Raw genomic sequence first — 14,670 nt, forward strand, 5'->3', positions numbered from 1 at the left:
CACTGCCCTGGGCTCTGAAACCAGACATCCTGGGGCTGACATCCAGCAGGAGGCCTCAGAGAGCAGTTTAGTTCATGTGGGATTTTTTTCACCCACACAGTTATCAAGGAAATGGTCTTGCCCGGATGGAGCACTCAGAGGTGCCCTTTCAAGTGGCAGTGCCACAGTCATTAGCTTTTGTAATGGTCAAGATAAGGGAAATTTCCAAAGACAAAGTATTTCTTCAGAAAATAATTGGCCTTTGAAAACACTTCTCCCAGATGCACAGTGACTACAGTGAGTAGTGATGCTCAAGCACTTTCCTGCAAGTCAGCAGGAAATACTTCACGGGTCATAGCTGAGAATCAGCTTGCAAAGCTGAAGGTGTGTTATGCAGATAACTTGACAGCCCCCTCAGAATGATGTCCCTCAGCTTTCCACATGCTCCTCTCTTCTCTAAGGCAGTCATTTCTGACCTGACAGGTCAGGTGTCCAACTCAGCTGAGCATGTTTTGCACTGTGTCCCTGAGCTGGTTGAGGCCTGCAGGTTCTGAAGCTCTTGCCTGATCAGCTCAGGCACAGCCTGGGCATTAGCTCACTTGTGGACTCTTCTTTGCAAGTGAAGCCCCTCTGAGATGAAATCACAAGTGTGGATCTGAGGCTAATTTGGACAAAGGTCCCCTCTTGGCAGTGAGGTGTGGAGAAAAGCAAGTGAGGGTCAGTTCCTTCTAGTGTGGTCCAGGGCTGTCCCAGGAGGCCTTGCACAGTTCAGCTCACCCATCCATCATCAAAGTGTCCATTGGAGCCTGCAGAATGACTCCTTCTTGGTATCACACTATAAAAAAATCTCTGGTTGGTAATAATCCATCATGTGCTACTCTGGAAGGTTGAGCGCCAGAGGAAGCCTCCAGATAATGTCCATGGTGTCTCTGGGCCAATGGGTCAGCACGCTGGGGTCGGAGGAGACCTAGGTGAGGAGCTGTGCACAGCTTGGTGGCAGGTATGCTCCAGAGGGCTAGTCCTGAGCAGGGTGGCCATGAGCCATGTCTGCCTGCCTGATGACCGCGGGCTGGTGGGGTGGCTGCAGCAGAGGTGCCCTTGCAATGAGAATCCAGATATATCCCTGTCACCTGCGTCACCCCCTTCACTCCCCAGGGCAGTCATTTCTGCTGGGTGGACTCTCTGAGGTGCTGGGTGACATCACAAAGCCTGCTGGCCAGCACATCTGCTGAGGGCCAGTCAGGCTGCTGCAGTGGAAGTGACCTCACAATCAGCACTGCAGCCATGTCCCCATTGCCTGCCTCTCCCCATCCTCCTGCCCATATATCATCTGTGATGAGATGAGAGGTGGTGTGATTCTCTTCTAGTCTTCAAAATGGCTCCTACCAGAACCCAGCCCATGAGGTTCCTGTACAAGAGGTGACCTCACTATCGACACTGCACATGTGTCTCTTCTATCTTTTTCTCCCCTGCCCCTCTTCTGAGTTGTCCTCTCTTCTGGGCTCCAAATTCAACATCCCAGTCATGTCCCCTTTACTAGCACCTCCCTCTCCCCTATCCCCATGGAATTACATACACGTGATGGGACAGCTCATGTTAATGCAAATAGGCTCCTGGGGAAGGCAGGCTGGTGTGGCAAGGAGGTGCAGGTGTGCTCTGTGCAAAGGGGTGGCTGGAGTGCAGAGGGCTTTTCCTTGGAGCAGGTGATGAGCTAGCTGAGACCTTGTAGTAAGGATAAGAAGACACATGAGTCTGAGTGACATTCTGGTAGTGTTTGCTAATGGCTGCCTGAGGAGGGAGGGGAAGTAGCTGAAATGTTCTGTAGGCAGCTGGGGGAAGCCTCACCGTCACAGATCGTGGTTCTCACAGGATAGTTTAACCACCTTGAAATCTGCTGGCAGGGCAGTCAGCCCGGGCACAAGCAGCCCAGGAGATCCCTAGAGAGTGTTGAAAACAATTTCTTGGCACAGGCAATCAATGAGCCAACGATGGCTGGACTCTTGTCAGTCACACGCAAAACAGAACCAGATGGGGATGTAAAGGCTGAGGACAGCCATGGCTGCAATGATCATGAGATGGTGGAGAAGTAAGATAAAAAGCCAAGTCACAGCTCAGGGCTGCAGGAGAGCTGATTTCAGCTCCTTCAGGATGTGCCTGGCAGGATCCCACAGAAGACTTCCCTGGAGGGCAGAGGGGCCATGAGGCCTCTGTAAAGACAGACTAGGCAGAGGAAGAGAGCAGAGAGAGGCAGAAGAAGAGAGAGACATGTTAATTTGAATAGTTTCTCAGAACCATTTTTCTCCATTCAGAATGTTGGCAGGAAACTATCATGAAGAATAACATATACATCTATATAAACATGTAAACTCCCATAGAGTAATTTCTGTAGTGCATGCATATGGTGCTGCCAATCAAAAAGAAAGAAAATATACATCAGAATTGATAAAGAAGGTTTAAAGTTCTGGAAATGAAGATTTTTTTTTTTTTCAGTTCTTGCAAGGAGCTATTTTTTGCATATATTTCACCCAATGCGAGAACTTTACATTCAGGCCTTTATAGACACGTACAGAGGTCATTGCTGCCTGAGGTGCCCTGTGTAGCTGTGTTCCCATGTGGTGCTGGGAAATGTGACTCAGGAAGTATGGGAACATTTCTGGAGCATTGGCTGGTCACCAGGAGAAGCATCTCAAGACCTCTCAGTGGGACAACTTTTTCCTTTCCATTGACTAGAAAGGGAAGTTCAGACAACTGGGTTAGCCAGAGACATCTGCACAGAAGGGGTCTGGCATTGGGGGAGATAATTCCCATCCCTGTTTTCAGCTAAAATGTAGTTGCACTACATGACCATGCAGGGAACAAAAAGGGTTTGTGGCTAGATGTGTAGAGACTCTTTTAAGGCATCACTGTAACACAGGTACGCTGAGATTGGTGCTATTTCAGCCTTAGATAAATAGAGCATTTTCACTGAAGCTGATCAGGCTGCTGTCCTCTATCAGTTGTGAGAGCTCAACACGTCATGGTGCGACTTGCTGTGCGCAAAGAGCGAGGAGTGGCAAGGAATATCCTGGGCAGGGAGTGGTTTGAGGGCACTGGACTTGTGCGAGACACAAAAGTACTATTTTTATAGTGTGGACCCTATTATAAAAGAAATCTTTAGAAACTGTCAATAAAAATGAAAGAAGAAAGAAATTAGATAAATTATCTAAAGCAAAAAAAATGTTTTGTTACACTTTTCAGCATTTGAAACTTCTTTGTGTTCTTATTTTATTATTCTTATTATCATTGTGGGGTTATTTTCTTCTTTTGTTTATTATATTTTTTGGTTGGTTCTTTTTTAATACACTGGTCTTTTGGGAAGATTCTTTTTCTTTCTTTCTTTTTTTTTTTTTTGGTAAGGGGAAGCCATTTTCAGAACTGGGGTGGGATGCAGTCACAGGGTTGTGGATGACTGGTGCCATTGTAGGTGCCCTGGTCCCCTCTGCCCAGCCTCCCTCTGCAGCTCCGTGGGGCTCCAGTCTCCCACAGGTCTCCTGTGAGAGCTGCCAGGCCCAGGCAGGTGCCTCAGAGACACCAGGGCCTCTCCAAGTGCCCCTGGGTGCTTGTGGTTGGAGCCCTGAGCTTTGCCTGGAAAGGTGAAGAACTGTTTTCAACATTTCAAAAATAGGAACACACTTTCATCAGCTCAAGTGGCTGGCTAATTTTAAAGTCAATGTTTTCCTATGTTGAAACAGTGTAAATCTTCAGGAAGGGTATTAATCGCGGGAGAAGAAATATCGATCTCCCCTTGACCTTGTGTTTCCACTGCTCTGTCTGTTAGACTGCGGATGTAGTCTCAGTGCTCTCTCACATATTTCCACATGTCCTGATTAAACTGGTCATTTCTAAAGGCATCTTTGCATCAGACTCTCTGGACATATGCACTTCCCATAGTTTACCAGTTTTCCTCCTCCACTTACTCTTTATCCATTCAGGTACCTCTCAGCTCTGCAGTTGCTGCTCTGAGCTGCTGGGAGTCTGAAGCTTGCCTCATCTTTCAGCAGTCTCCTTGTCTCTTTAGCCAGCTCCCTTGTTCTGTTTCTTGTCTATCCTTTCCTATCTATCTGTGGAAAACATTTCAAGGAAGGTTATGTCTTGTGGGCAGTGGACCTCACTGGAGACAGCTTGGACTTGACATACAGTGGAGGAGCGTCTTGTATCTTTTATTAAACAGTTCCAAATTATAATTTGCTTGTTTGCAGTTAAGAATAATCCTTCCGTGTCTGTTTGCAGCTAGTTCTCTAAGGAAAGCAGGTGGGAACTGATGCATGTGAGCTGTAACATTCAGCTACAGGCTTGAGTGGCAAAAGGTTGGATTTTCACAAGAGTGATCTGAAGTCCCCAGTGGCTGGTGAGGGAAATGGCAGGGCTGGGGAGGTGGGGGGGAAAGGTTCTCCATACAGGTCTCCTGTCAAAAATACTGCTTTGCCTACATGTCCAGACTTCATTAGGAGACACTGTGGATCAATATCAGTTGGAGAATGAGGGTATGACTTATTCTGAAAGCTGAAGAATGAAGAACACTTAAGAAGCAGACATCTTTCTTTTTCAGGTGCTCATTGAAATCTTCCTAATTTCAATACACTGCTGCAAACTTTCCAATTAGCGACACAAGAATTGAAGAGCTGAAGAAAATTATGGAAAGAGGCATGGCTCCTTAGGGGTTTTTGCATTTTAATGACACCTTGGTGTATTTGGGGCTGAGCCCATGAACTTCAGATACTGAGAGAAGGCTGAAGCAGCCTCTCAAGAAGCAAATCCCAAGTTTCTTGGAAAGATAATGGATCCCACCGAGGGCCATTACCAACAAAGTCTCCCCAGGGGCTGATTAGAGCTGAAAGTTGGAAGCCCTGATTGCAGGTAGGCAAAGGCAATGTAAGGGTGGCTGTGATGCCAAGTCAACCTTGATGTGTGTTATCAAGCAGAGTGACCAGGCCCTGACAGCCAGCTCCTGGGAAGGGTGATGCTTTCCATCCTGCATTGCTCAGGGCTCTTCCTGGGGGCAGTGTGAGGGTGGTGGTGCACAACACCAACTGCAGGACCATGATATGGAACCTGCTGGGCTGCCAGGGGACAAGGAGGCAGCAAGGCCACAGTGCTTTAAGGAAACAACATCTTCTCGGGGGCCTCGGTGGCAGAGACACCAGCCACAGCCAAAAGGACAAAACCTAGCTGTGCTGGGAGCTTTCAGCCTTAGCAGTGCCCTTGACCATCTCCATCACAGGCTGTCCTATGCTTTCCCACGCCTGTGCCTCTTTCCCTGCAGACTGTGCACACCCAAGCTGCTTCCCCACCTTGCTCTCACCCCGCGATCTCCCCACCTGTCCTGATGTCTTCCTGTCCTCCCTTGCTTTTCCTTGAAACACCAAGCCAGGGGCTGATCGCAGACTCCCTCTGGGTGACCTGTTGCACCTCAGCACTACCCTACGAGTGACATTCTTTTGACCTGAAGTCCAGTCTGAACCTCTCAAGATGCGCTTTGTGGCTCTTTCCCCTTCTCATGCTGTTTCCCTATACTAAGAAAAGCTCTATCATCTCTGAAACCACCCTTCGAGCAGTCACAGGCTCCTACTCTACTGCCTCCAGTTCAGCAGGCTAAAGAAGCCCAGGCCCTTCAACCTCTCTTCATGGATGGGGCTATTCCCGCCTAGGCAAAGCACTTGACACTTCTCTTGTAAATCTTCATGAGGTATCTGTTGTCCGAATCACCCGAGTTTCTCAAGGTCCTTCGCGACCAAAGCTCTTCTGTGGCAAAACAAAGAAACAACAACAACAACAAAAGAACCAACCAAGCAAACAAATGAAACCAGTGCCAAGGAGTTAAGGGAGAGCAGGGATGGGGTGGGCTGTATGGGAAGCGATCAGGGTGGTAAAAGAGAGACACTTGGGTGGGGGGGGAGAAAAAAGAAATTAAAAGTGAAGCAAAGGATTGCTCAGGGTTGTCTTGGGGATTCCTGCCAAGAAGCCCTGCATCTGAATAATTCTGACTGGAGGAGGACAAGAAAGCTGGCCTGCTTCCACTGTCACAGGGCACATGCATGCTTTCGCTGACATCCACAAGAGAAGATTGAGAGTGGGAAGAACCATGGACTCCTTCAGGGTGGAAGGGACCTCAGGAGGTCTCTAGTCCAATCTCCTTGCTCACAGCAGGGTCATCTCTGGGGTCAGGCCAGGTTGCTTTGGGCTTCATCCAGTGTGGTCTTGGAAACCTCCAAGGCAGGACACTGCACAGCCTCTCTGGGCAACCACTTCCAATGCTTGACCATCCTCACAGTGGAAAAGCTTTTCCTTACCTCCTGCACGAACGGCTTTTTTTCCAAATTATGCCCATTGTCTCTTGTCCTCCCACCATGCACCCTGCTGAAGAGCTTGGCTCCATCTTCTTGAGGACCTCCTCGTAGCCATTGGAAGGGTGCTATGAGATCCCTCCAAAGACATCTCTTCTCCAAGTTGAACCAGCCCCATTTCCTCACAGAACAAGTGCTCCAGGTCCTCAACTATGATGAGGGCCCTCGGCCAGACTCGCTCCCACTTATCATCCTCTTTCTTGTTCTGGGAACCCAAACCGGGATGCAGGGTTCTACAGGTTCTACATGTAGTCTAATGAATACTGACTAGAAGGTGATCACCATTTCCCTCCACCTCCTGGCTGTGCTCCTGCTCATACAGCCCACGATGCTTCTGGCCTTCTTTGCTGCCAGGGAATGCTGCTGGCTCATGGTTTGCCTCCTGTCCCCCAGCACCCTCACGTCCTTTTCCACAGAGCTGCTCCCCAGGCCCTCAGGCCCCAGCCTGTGACACAGTGGGGTGTTGGTTTATTGCAGGTGCAAGACCTGGCATTTGTCCTTGTTGAATTCCATGAGGTTGCTGACAGCCCGTTCCTCCTGCCTGTCTAGGTCCCTCTCAATGGCAGCCCTCAAGAATATGGCTGACCCCCAACCCCCCACTTCCAGTTTGGGGTCATCTACAAGCACCGTGAGTGTTGCATCCTCCGTGTAACTAATACAGATGATAAACAGGACAAGTTCCTGGAGAGACCCTGTGGTGCTCCACCTCTCCCTGGCTTCCAAGAAGAGTACTACCCATTCACCACTGCCCTCTCAGCCTGATCATCCAAGCAGCTTTTTACCCATCCGGTTGTCTGCTCTTCTAGACTGTAACGTTCTAATGTACATGAAAGAATTTTGTGGGAGACAGTGTCAAATACGTTGCTAAAGTCTAGGTAAAGGACATTTACCACACATCCGAGCTGCCCCTTCACACAAAAGACATCCTCCCTCCTCATCTTCCCTGACAGGCTCTCCTGAAGACATTGTACCCAAAATCATCGCCCTCCAGTCATGTGAGTGATCCCACCACATCTCAGTCATTCCAATGATGTTTCACACCTGTGAAAGCTTGTACATCTCCATCTGCTCCTCTCTCTACCCCAGGCTGCATACATTTGCATATATTAGTGTTGCAGAGCATCAGCTGTGGCACAGAGAGCAGACTGGTTGTGGTGAAACCTGTTACCAAGAGCATTGTGGGTGCCACGGCCCCACTTCAGAGCAGAGCCATGCTGGCAGAGATAGCAGGTGGCAATGTGATGGTGAAAGGAGGTTCCCACTGAGAGAGCAAAGCCTGCAGTGCCCAAGGCCAGGGAGAAACAGAGCTGGGCTGTACAGGAATGCCAGTAGAGGGGCTGGCCGCCTGAGCTGATTTGTAGCACCTTGGTGCCTGTGACAGAGGTGAAGCGATCTCCAGGCAGGACAAGGTTTCCACTGAAGAAGTCCCTGGGCCTGGGCAGCCTGTGATCGAGCCACCCCGAGGTCATCATTAGCCCAGTTCCTGTTCATATCATCTTGGGGGGTCAGAAAAGGTTCAGGTGGAGAAGAGTAAGAAGAGTTTGAGAGTGCAGAGACTAGAGTGGAGCCCTTGGTGTGATGTGCCTCCCATTTATGCAGCACGCTTGAATGCAGTCGGGATGGACTTGGCCTTAAGGCAGTGGTGGGCTGCAGTTGTCTGGGCACAGGTAGGAAAGCCTGAGATAACCTGGGTTGTCTGCCCAGCAGCCACTCCAGAGGGGCATGGTTTTCCCATAGGTCCCATCCATGTGGTTATGCTAGAAACCCCAGGCATCTGACATGGCCCTGCCAGCCTGTTTCTATGTCATTACATCACGTGTCTGCACTGAATTGCATTAGCAGTTTGCACTGTAGGCATCTCCATGTGTCTCAGCATCATAGTGAGTGGTGCTCTAACAGTAGTGGGCATCTAGTGTCATTTGAGATGGCCAAGGGAATTCCCCACCTCGCCCCCACCTCATGCTCTAGAAGGATGTGGGTCTCCCAGTTGCTCCATCAGAGCAAGCAGACACTGGCACATGCCTGGGACCACCTCTGTCTCTTCAACTGTCACCAGATGTTTGTGATGGGCAACTGACTCCTACCCTCCATCTCCAGTGATTATAACCAGAGCTTGGACAAGGAGCTTGTGTGCAGACATCTATGTTATGCTCACTTCAGCTTGGGCAAGGGGAATCCCACCTGATGTGTGTTTGTGGAGTTCACAGGAATTTGCTGAATCCCACTGCAGCCCAGGACCTTCCAAACCAGATTGAGATGCCCAGATTGACTCATCTGAGTCAGCACCTGAACCATGTGTCACTCAGCTCCCTTCTTGCTCCTTTCTACCTGTCCTGCCTAGTGAAGGGATAGGAATTGGGGCTTCGAGGGTCAGATATTTCAACCTCTTGCAGATAACCATCTCTGATGAAACAATCTGTAATGCTGGAATCAGTCTTCCTTCAGTGCTTAGAGAGGGCCCATTGATGATTATTTTAGTTTATTGGAGTGAACATTTCCCAGGAGGAGGGAGCACAAGGGACAGAGAAATTCATGAGCTCAGCGGGGCCTCTGCTCCTGAGTGGGGCCAGGCTCTGGGGATGGAGGGAGCTCATGGCAACCTGGCAGCACTGCCCAGACACAGCTGTGTGCAGGAGCAGCTCCTCTGCAAAGAGCAGCAGGGCTCCGGGCACTGCCTGCTGCTGCTGACATGAGAGAAGACATGACAGAGAGAAGTGAAAGGCAGTGTGGAGTGGGAGGACGGAGGAGAGCTCCTTGTGGGAGAAATCTTCACAGCCCTTGACACAGTAAGTCTCTGGCTGCAGGGCAATGCTACTGAGGATCCTGGAGGGGTCTGCTGAACCCATCCCATCCCATAACTGACAGGCTTTTTAAGGATCGCTCTCCGGGCTCCTCCAGAGCATAGGCAGAGGAGGGGATACTTCAGAGCAGGGATTCCCTGCCACACCATCACAGGGACAGGGCGTGCAGCTCCATTCTGCCAGGGGTGGCTTTCGGGGTGTGAAGCCAGGGAGTACACACAGGTCTGCGCAGGGCTGTGATTCAGAGCAGTGTCCCTGCACCTCAGCATGATGTGAGCCTGGGGCAGCAACTGTGCTGTCTGCGAGGATGAGCCCTCAGCCTGCCTGGGGAGCTCCCCACAGCACTATGGGGAGAAACTCTGGGAGAGAGAAGCAACCCCCAGCAGGGCAGGTTCATTCTCCTGCTGAGAGGGTGCTGCATGCGTCAGGGCTGCTAACAGCTCTAGATCATGCACAGGAGATGTGCAAGGGGTCTTTTCAAGAGGAGATCAAGAGAAGGGCTTCTTGAAAGGGAAGGAGCTTTCCTTCAGGTGCCTGCACTTTCAGTTTCCTAATTTTTGGCAGGGAGAATGAAGGAATGAGTTTTCTGTTTTGTCAAGGAAGTGGGACTCCTAACCCTTCACTCTCAGAGATTAATTGGTCTGTGAAAAACCTCAGGAAGCTGCTTCATCCCCACGTTAGCCTGCAGACAGCATCAACATCACCTTTGTGGCCTCATAGGAGTTTATGTGACCCGCTCCTTAGGCCGTGCATGCACAGAGATGCCCGTAGACAGTGCCCTGATCCAGGAGGTTTCTGAGGGCAGAGCTGAGCACACAGCAGGTGGGATGGGGTCTGTGAGCACTGAGCGGGAGAAGATGTTGTGACAGAGAAAGAGCTGGCAGCAGGGACAGCTCCAGGCAGCAGAGATGGGCAGGGAATGAGAGGGAACTCCAGGGCATGAGCCACCTCCTCTGCAGCCAGACCTCCGGCAGAGGAGAGGGGCATCTCTCCTGCTATGGGCCCATTTCATGCTGCCTGACAAAGGGGCTGAGAGCGACTGCCCTGCAATGTCCCCATCCGCGAGGTGGCAGCCCAGCTGGGTATGGTAAAGGCTTTCCAGAATGCCTCTGTGTCTCTCTCCTTGCCTCCCTTGGCAGCAGGATCGTGGTGTTGCTCCTTGTTTCCCCTCCTGTCCATGCTACTCCTCTTGTTCTCGGGCTTTCTGGGGTTGGGGGATGTGAACTGCAGTTCAGACGCTGATGCTGCAAGTTGTGGAACAGAGGGGTCTTCATGGGAATGAGGTGGCCCTGGCCCCCTTCTGATTTGTGGAGCTCCAAGAAATGCAATCAGTGGGTCTGGGAATTGAGCTGGCTCTCCCTTAAGGAGAGCCCATCTCCAGTCCTAACAGTCCTTTGACCATTTCCCTGTGGTGTCCTGCCAGGCTGCGTGCTGCCCTCTAGAAAGGCACTGCTGCCTCATAGCATTGCTGTGATATCTGAGAGCCCCATGAGGAAGGTGCAGAGATGCTGAGAGTATGGAGATGGTGGTGGGAGGCTGTATGTGGGCATCTGAAAAGAGGCCTGTGTGTCCTTGGCTAGAAGGGGAGTGTGGAGAGCTCCCTCAGGTGCCCAGAGAAAGGGTGAGAAGTTTGGAGATGTGCACTTTGAAACTGGACTCGTCTGCTCTAGGCGGGGGCTGGTTTCCTTCTAGGGCAACATATGAGTTTGATCACCCTAGAGTTCAAAGAATTGCAAGCAGAAGGCAGCTGGGAACGAGACTAATAGACAGACTAGGTGTCCTCACTCTGCAACAAGGGACAGTGGATGCTTTCCTGTCAGGACTCACAGTAGAAATGCCAAGGATTTCTACCTTTGAGGAACACTCCCCAGGGGTGACAAGGACATCTGAAAGAAAATAAAAAATCCCTGAAACTTTGTTCCTCAAACCTCATTCTTTAGAATTCAGAGTGAAGATGCTGAAAAGCCCTTCTACATGATGAGTGGATTTCACCTGACAGAAATTGTGAATGTCAGAGCTGGTCACCCCTGTTCCCCTGTGCCCACTGCTTGACAGCAGGACTGACTCCTGTGGAGCCCATGGGCAGAGGTCCCTGCTCCTCACAGCACACTCAGCCAGTGCAAAGAGGAAAACCAGCATGGCGGCTGCACAAAGATTCTCTCAGGAAAGAGAGAGGTGATAGGGGGCTTGTATGAGACGTGCAATATCTGGGGATTTCTTGGCTTGAAAAGTCTCTGCTAACTTCTCAATGTCTTTTCTTCTTTGCACAGTCCACTAAGCCCCGAGGAAGCAAATGTCCAACAGCAGCTCCCTAAATGAGTTCCTCCTCCTGGCATTTGCAGACAAGCGGGAGCTGCAGCTCTTGCACTTCTCACTCTTCCTGGGCATCTACCTGGCTGCCCTCCTGGGCAACGGCCTCATCATCACAGCCGTAGCCTGTGACCACCGCCTCCACACCCCCATGTACTTCTTCCTCCTCAACCTCTCCCTCCTCGACCTTGGCACCATCTCCACCACTGTCCCCAAATCCATGGCCAATTCCCTGAGGGACATCAGGGCCATTTCCTACTCAGGATGTGCTGCTCAAGCCTTTGTGTTTGTCTTCATGTTAGGAGGAGAGTATTCTGTTCTCACAGTCATGGCCTATGACCGCTATGTTGCCATCTGCAGACCCCTGCACTATGGGACCATCATGGACAGCACAGCTTGTGTCAGAATGGCAGCAGCTGCCTGGGCCTGTGGTTTTCTGTGTTCTGTCCTGCACATTGCTAACACATTTTCAATACCACTCTGCCAAGGCAATGTTCTAGACCAGTTCTTCTGTGAAATCCCCCAGATCCTCAAGCTCTCCTGCTCAGACTCCTACCTCAGCGAAGTTGGGCTTCTTGTAGTTACTGCCTGTTTAGGCTTTGGGTGTTTCGTTTTCATTGTGCTGTCGTATGTGCAGATCTTCACTGCTGTGCTGAGGATGCCCTCTGAGCAGGGTCGGCACAAAGCCTTCTCCATGTGCCTGCCTCACCTGACCGTGGTCTCCCTGTTTATCAGCACTGACATCTTTGCCTACCTGAAGCCCCCCTCCCTCTCCTCCCCAGCTCTGGATCTGGTGGTGGCTGTTCTGTACGTGGTGGTGCCTCCAGCAATGAACCCTCTCATCTACAGCATGAGGAACAAGGAGCTCAAAGATGCCCTGAGGAAATTGATTTCGTGGACATTTTTCAGCAGTGGTAACATTGCCATTGCTCTCCACAAATGATTCCCACTGTGTCCTGTACCAGGACTGAGCTTTGTTTGTTCACTTTATTTTTAGTATGACTATTATTACTGTTGTTATTATCATTTGTCACCATGTTGCTACACAAATGGTTGGGTTCATTCCACCTTCACTGACACTGCTCTGTCTCACCTGGTGCCCATATAAAGTTGTGTCCAACAGTGGGTCAGAGCTGACTCCCTCACAGTAGCTCTGTAATAAAGTAGGTTCTTCCAGGTGCAGTGCCTGAAGGGCTCTTCCTCCAAAGCTGCTGTCCCTTATGTCGTGTCCCCAGCCCATTTCCTTGAGACAACCTCGCCCACCCTGCATGCTGGTCCTTACCCCAAAAGTCACCCCCAGACAAGGCACCATGCCCAGCTGGAGGACTGGATGCCCAGCTGTGAGCCCTGGCAGGATGTGCCCTCTGCTGGGTCCTCTGCAGGGCTGTCAGGGAGCATGCCGAGGAGGTCCTGGGGCCATCTCCTGGGCCAGCAGACCATCCTCCTCCCATGGGGGCCCTCAAGCAGGGTCTGTTAGAACAAATATCTGACCCAGCCTGTTGCTGCCTGAGCAGAGAGGAGAAACTGCCCCAGGAAACTCCTCCCAGCCCCAGCCCCTCATACCAGCCATTTCCATCACTGGCCATTCCCCATGGTCCCGGTGAGGGGTGATCTCTGAGTGTGACCAGCTCCATCTGCCTGCTGGGCTCAGCACATGTGTGGAGGCAATGTCCAGCCCTGCCTGGCCTCTCTGCGAGCTCAGACCTCAGCACACCCCAGAGAATGGACTTCTGCTACCCCAGGGGACAGGATCAGGGCTGGGCAGGGTCTTGGGACTGGTGGGAGGCTGCCAGGCAGGAGGGCTGAGGGGGACGGGGCACCAAGGGCTGTCATGGGGACCATGGTGGGGGGGGTGTTTCCCCACCCCAGAACGCACTCTGTCCTGTGCGATTCCTGCACAGTGGGGTTGTGGGGACACGTGCAGGACAGCGGGGCTGGACCAGTGGAGGGCTGAGTGCCGATGGGAGCCATGACACTCCAGAAGCTCCTGAGAGACATGGAGGGGACTTACTGCTTCTAGCAGCATTGGGGGTTTCTCAAGGGCTACAGCCACCAGCACCACCTGGCTGGACTACCAGACCCAGCACAGATGGTCGGTGCCCAGCACTGCAGCTCACAGTGTTCCCCATCCTGTGTCACCATCCTCTCTCAGGAGCACTGCCAGGTGCATCACTCCCTGCCCAGGTGTGGAGAGGAGCTGCTGGAGGTCTGCTCTTCTCATACCTACTGATCCCAGGTCTGTGCTGCCATTGACCCACAGGCTCTGCCCTGAGTCATGTTATGTCTCCATACGCTCCCCTCTGAGACCACGCAAGGACCCACAGCATGTGGCTCCACTTGGAGCTGGCCACCTTGGCCTGCCTGAGTGGTCCCAGGAGATCCCAGTAAGGCTGTGCTTGGAGATGAGGCTGTGATTGTCCTCAGTCAAAGTTGGTGGGATGGTCTGGCTGGGGGCCAAGGGTAAGAAAAAACACAAGACAACAAGGAGAAGATGCTGTAAGGGAAATCTCAAATGAGCTGTAGGAAAAAAAAAAGAAATGACCATGGTAGTTGAGCAGCACTGGGACAGGGGACAGCAAATCTTTACAAACTCTCCTGGAGAAAGCACCTACCAACCTGATCTAACTGTCAAGTTAGCCCAGCTCAGAGCACATCATGGTTCTGCAGATCTACAGCGGTGCCTCCGAACCCAAATCCTCTAGGAGGAAGGGCAGAGTCCTGGGCAGGGGACACTGTTGTGAGGTTGAGGCCTTGCTGGCATTTGTACTGCTGGTCAAGGCTGTCCTCAGAGTTACACAGTGAGTGAGTTCATCCTCAAAAGGAGTCTCTGCTCCATGGACAACAGGAGTCAAAGCAGTGCCGGGAGAATACCGAAACGTTCTCAGGAACACACCAGGCATTCAGGCCCTTCGACTACCGAAGTGTCCCCGGACCGGTGCTTTGCATCCTGGGTCTTAAGGGCTGAGAAATCCCTAGAGCCAGAGCAGATCAGAGTCCCCTCCCCTGGACTCATGGGTTACAGGGCATCAGCAGGGCTGTACTGGCTGCAGGGAGGGAATCAGTGCCTGGGCCATGAGCAGATCCCCCTCTGCCCTCCCCTCTCTCTTTACTCCCCGGAACAGAGATTGTGTTTCCCATGTTGGCCCTCCCTGCCGAGCTGTATAACCAGCTGGAGGGGATGCAAGCTTCACCCTGGT

The sequence above is a fragment of the Apteryx mantelli genome, chromosome 11 (genome assembly GCF_036417845.1).
Source record: "Apteryx mantelli isolate bAptMan1 chromosome 11, bAptMan1.hap1, whole genome shotgun sequence".
Classification (NCBI taxonomy): domain Eukaryota; kingdom Metazoa; phylum Chordata; class Aves; order Apterygiformes; family Apterygidae; genus Apteryx; species Apteryx mantelli.